The sequence below is a fragment of the Lissotriton vulgaris genome, unplaced genomic scaffold, assembly GCF_964263255.1.
Source record: "Lissotriton vulgaris unplaced genomic scaffold, aLisVul1.2 SCAFFOLD_327, whole genome shotgun sequence".
Classification (NCBI taxonomy): domain Eukaryota; kingdom Metazoa; phylum Chordata; class Amphibia; order Caudata; family Salamandridae; genus Lissotriton; species Lissotriton vulgaris.
In genome coordinates this window covers 1,052,343-1,058,187 of record NW_028254275.1, presented here as the reverse complement: position 1 = coordinate 1,058,187, position 5,845 = coordinate 1,052,343, and positions in this window count along the sequence as shown.

The window sequence follows — 5,845 nt, the reverse complement described above, 5'->3', positions numbered from 1 at the left end:
TCCATCAACCCAGCCAAGTGATCTAAGGGGCTGCATGGAAGCAATTGGTGCCTGGATGACCCAATCATATTTAAAATTAAACGGAGATAAAACAGAGCTAATGATATTAGGCAACTCTCCGTCAAAATCCATCGACTCCATATGGCCATCCTCATTAGGTCCTGCTCCTGAACCTAAGGACACCATTAAAAGCCTGGGAATCTGGATGGACAAAACACTCACATTCAACCAACAAGCAGTCAAACTTTCTGCTACCTGCCTGGGCATTCTCAGGCTTATCCGCAAGATCCTTCCGCTCCTCCCTCCAAAGGCAAAACAAATCATGATTCAAGGGCTAATTTTGTCCCGTCTGGACTTCGAGAATGCCCTTTACCAAGGAGCACCCAAATCAACCCTCAACAAACTCCAGGTAATTCAGAATTGCGCTGCTCGTACCCTCCTAGGAATTTCCCGTCGCCAGTCGGTGGAAGCAGAACTAAATAAAAATCTCCACTGGCTACCTATCAGGGCAAGAATCGAGTTTAAAAGCTTGTGCATTGCCCACTGCGCCTTCTGGAGGAAAGGAGCAGCTTTAAATCACACCCTGATCAACCCATATAATCCTACTAGACAGCTTAGATCGATGCATGCCTTCCGAGTAAGCAATCCCAGGTTTCAAAGAGCGAGGTGTGGAGGTCGAACCTTCTCTGTAAATTCAGCCAGACTCTGGAACTCTCTCCCCCTACCCCTCCGCTCTGAGCCCAACCTCCTCTCTTTTCGGAAAAAGCTGAAGACGTTCTTGTTCAGCAGATAAATGCAGTTCCCTCTCCTTATACACTCCTGTCATCCACTAGCGCTAGGACGCCTGCGGGTAATTATCGCACTTTATAAAAACCCACTCCAATCCAATCCACTACATTTTCCATGCATCTGGTATATTTGAGCCACTATTCGAGCCACTACTGCACCACTCAGCATCTATTGGTCGATAGTTTGCCGTTGGCTTAGTCCTCTATTCTTGTTGTTTTGGCTATACTATAAACAACAAAATGGCTTCACCTCAATGACACTTACTCCTAACAGGAATGACAATCCAGGTTTTTTTTCACTTTCACAATTCCCTCGAGTGTGGTAACTTACACTACTCTAATTTGTCACAATGTGTCTGTCTCTACCATCGTCCCGGTTAAATTCCACCTCCACCTGAAAACATGTGAAAGGGAGGAGAGAGAGTGCCTCACGATAGCGACACCAAAGGGGTTACTGGTTGGTACTTGCCAGTTTACCCGCTTATCATCATCGGCCACTCTCTCTCTTTGTGTGTGGGAAAAAAGAAAGAAAAGTGTATATTCTCCCTTAAACAGATTGTAGTGAAAAATAATATTGAGTGCAGCAACCGTGCTTGCTATTCAATCAGTGTGCTCAGTGAACCTAATTCTCACCTTTAAAACCTGGGAGGGCTTGCTGGCCAACCTTTTGGCGTGGAGTTTTCTTCACAGAGAGTTCCAAACTATTCTTGACAATAATGGGCACTATTTTGCACCGAGTTGGACTGAAACACAAAATAGGCCCGGGTACCAAAATATAAATGGCACAACTGGTGATTCAGTAAGTTAAAAAAGTAGCCCCCATTGGAAAACCATTGATGTTTTGAACTTGTGAAGACTCAGGGGGATATTCTCAAGAATGTGGGATAATTTCCGCAAAATTAGCATAATGATACTCTTCTCATCGCAGTTTATCACGGGAAAATAAAGCTGTGTTAATGTAGCATTCACAACACGATGGTACCATGCGATAGGCTCACGATAACGCATCAAATGTCTACGAAAAAGTCAACATGACGTCGCAAAAATGTGAAACACGAACGCAAAAAAAGTTGCAATGATGCCAATCGCGATTTTAAAAAATACGAAAACCAGCAACAGGCCTACAATCCCCACGCGTCAAGCAGGAAAAGGAACCATAAAAGCAGAACAAAAAAAAGGGAAACAAAAATAAACCATGTAGCACCATGGATGCACCCGGACAAAATGCAGAGGTCAAGGCGAACCCCACAAGCCCCACAGACCACCAGCAAGGAACAATGAGGTCGGGGAAGGCCAAGGAGAAGAGGGTGAGGAAGACAGGGTGCAGTCCACAGTAAAACCAGATCAGCTTCCCAGAGGTGACAGAACACTACCATCAACTGACCCACAATTAGACCAACGTGAATGCAGTTGGAGTGTCGGTGAGGCCAATGGAGGAGGCCAAGAGGTGCTGGCATGATGTGAAAAGCCAAACCAAGCACAAAGCCACTGCTAACAGGAAGGCAGCAACGGCCACAGGAGGTGGGAGTCCAGCGCCACAGGAGGAGCTGGAAGAAACAGAGACCACAGTCATCAGTGTGGAGACGGTGCAAGGAGTTGGGAGTCCTCACACAGCCAGGAGGACCTGACACAACATCACCAGGTTAACGACCAGGGACTCGGAGGCCAGTGGGAGATGGGCAAAATGGCACACATGCACAATGATGTGTAGCACACTGCTCACCCACAATGACCCTGGATCATGTCCATGATCCCTGTGACACACTGCAGCACACACACATAGCAATAACAGCACATCCACATTGACGACAATGTGGTACAATGTGCAACCCGACACTACAGAAAACACCTGGCTCCGCTCTTGCACAGAAACAGGCCTACTACATCTAACAGAGCAGGAAACTGTGAGATGGAAATGTACTCATACAACCTCACATCCGTTATGTAGTCAAAATGTCCACTGTCCCACATCAAAATCCAGCACCTCCCAAATGGTCGCAATGTACATTGTTATACAGTCTGCATTTAAACAAGAACAATGCGCCAACATACATGTCAACACAATGTCAACATGCATCTCCCCTTCACATTGCAGATGGACAAACAACACCTCCAGCAGAGCTGAGCAGACAACTCATCAGTGATGCTGGAGAGGACCACCACACCTTCGACATCGATGCCCTACAACAGCTCATGGACATCCCAGGCAACCCACCACCAGGACCAGGGCAACCAAGCTACATAGAGAAGAACCCAGCCCCTGCACAGACCAGACAGCAGGAAGCACCCACCAACACGGCTGGCTCCAAACACTTCACCGAGCCACGCATGGCATTCCAATGCCAGGTGAACTAGATCACATACGTAGGTGTCTAATTCCCTTCAGGGACCACCTATACCCCACAAAGCAGACCCACAGTGTGACAGAGACACATGCAGTTGCACATTTCCAGTACTGAACCATGCACTGAGGCACGCAATTATCATTCACACACCCACGCTGGACCTGCGTTCAACAGCCCAGTCCACTCCTCTTAGGTATTGAGTGGGTGACAACAAAGCTACAAGTTCAAGGTCTAACCCACTGCCTGCGGTGACTTGTTTGCGCCCGCTGTACACAGCGCAATGTAATGTTGTAGGGCCCAGGGCCTTCATGCATACATTATGACCACATGTACACATGCGTATAGTTAGTGGAACTGGCTACGGGCATGTGCACCCGGTCCCTTTAGTGACACCTGTGCTGGATGTGTGTGTGGTGAGTGTAAGCCCGCCCTCATGGAGTGGTTGGTGCTGGCAACAGCTTGAACAATGAAAACCATTAAAATGGAAAGGGAAAACACCAACATAACAGAGACAAATGTGGATCCTCATGGAGGTAGCCGGAGCCAGTACAGAGGTAACCCAATATGCAAACAGAAGTGTCCATGTGTTGCAGTTCACTGCGTTTGGGGCACTAGAGCTGAGCGCAATCATGTGAAGAAATTGTGTAGTATTGTGTACCTTCAGGATATACTTGATGCAGCTGCAGTGGGGTGTGTTACACCTGTATCATCTTCCTCATCATGGTCTCCCACACTGCCTGAGGTAACAATGCTGCGTAACCTCGCCACAGCACAAAACTTAATCAGTAATGGTCCATGGGTTGAGGTGCACTGAGTTAGAGGCACCTGGAGTTCTGAGCAGGGTATCAGGCAGATGATTGCATCCACGACAGGTGTGAGCAACTCCGCTAGTCTGCCAGTACAACTGTTTTGACTCTGGCAGTTGGCAATTGGAAGTGGTCTTGGCAGTTGTGGCGTGTGCCTCCTGCTGTGATGCGACGTCCGGGCCGGTCAGGACTTGATTTGATGTGTGAGGCCTGGTGGACCGCAGTTGAGGCCAGAGGCAGCGGACAGCGCAGGGCCAGAGACATATGGCGTTGATGAACCCAAGGCCATCATCTCAGAGGCCATCCAATATCTCAGAAGACAGGGTCCCTGACTTGAGCTGCACAGAGTTAGTGGCCCCGGCTGCACTGTGGCACAGGCACACCGCCACGGGAAGGTGATTTGCGGTGCACTGAGGTAGGGCCACGTGGACTGAGCTGGTCCTCATCGATGTCCGAGGTGAATGTGGCGGAGGGTTACGTGGGGCAGTGGAAGGTGTCCTGCAGAGCATGATGCAGAGGGCAGAAGCCATCCGGAAGCGGCAAACTGAGAAGTGGAATGCTACAGCCTCGTTATTACCAGCACGTCGGTATCAGCTACATGAGGATGAAAACAACGCGCAGTCCATAGACTCAGATGCCACCAAAGTTCAACCAGAGAGTGTCCATGAATGTCAGGGAACAGACTTAGTGGCACCGGGGCTGAAAGGGGATGCAGTCTGCAATGATGCCGGTACAATGATATGAACTCGGCCATTGCTAAATTAAGACTCGGTTCCAAATGTGTGACCTACTCGATCGCAGTGTAGGTCGGAGGCAGTGGTCACACAGGGACCCACAGCCACTTGTCGTTGGCTCGCGATACACAGAGTTAGTGACACCAGGGCAGTTGTCGGTAGTGTTCGATCACCTCCATAACAATTAACCTTTTTTTCCTCCTGACTGAAATGAGTCATCCTCTTAAACCTCTCCTTGCGTGCAATGATATGTACTCTGCCATTGAAAAATCAAGATTCAGTTCCATATGTGTGACCTACTCGAGCGCAGTGTGGCCCGAGGACAGTAGTCCGCATGGGCCCCACAGACACGTGTGGTTGGAATGCTATACACAGACTTGGTTGCACCACATCGAAGAGAGTATAGTGATACAAACTCTAAATAATGTTCTCTGCCATAGTGTAATCAAGACTCAGTTCCAAATGTGTGACCTACTTTTCCGCATGGGAAATGCCAGTGGAGTACATCAACGAGAAAGGAGTACTGTGGGCCTGTGTCGCGGAGGCCGTGATGGTCTGAGGAGGCTGCCAGGGTTGTGGCCCTCGGGTCACAGGCTTGGAGCTTGCACCGGCACGTGGTGGGTCCTATTCGACACACGTCGGTGTCGCAGGTGAGCATTGAGGCCTGGGTGCGCTGGGGCAGGCAAGACTGATTCGGAGACTAGCGGCCCGGGGTGCAGCAGGTGCACAGGATCGCAGGCAACATCGCTCTTGGCAATGGCGTCGGCCTCGTGGCGGGGTGAGAGGCGCCGCCATGGCAGACATATTGGGCATTCCAGAAGAAAACCCCTACGCTGGCCTGGCGTATGCAGGGCCAGCCTACTCCGCTCACACTTACGGGGGAGACTTAACAAGCTACATTTCCACGTGCTTCCTTACTGGCTGGAGTGACATGGTTGGGTCCACTGTCCACTACATTCCAAACACCAGTGGTGTATGTTGACATAGATATGTGTGTGGTCTGCATACTGCAGTCTGTCCATCACATCCACGCCACACTTGGCATTGTGTACATTCTCATTCATCTGTCACTTGCCTCCTTCACACATGCCTGGTCCCCACCTCTTCCCACAATCTGCTATCGTGTGGCTGGGGTGCCATGCCGTTGATGTCTTATGTACATGGCTGGCCAA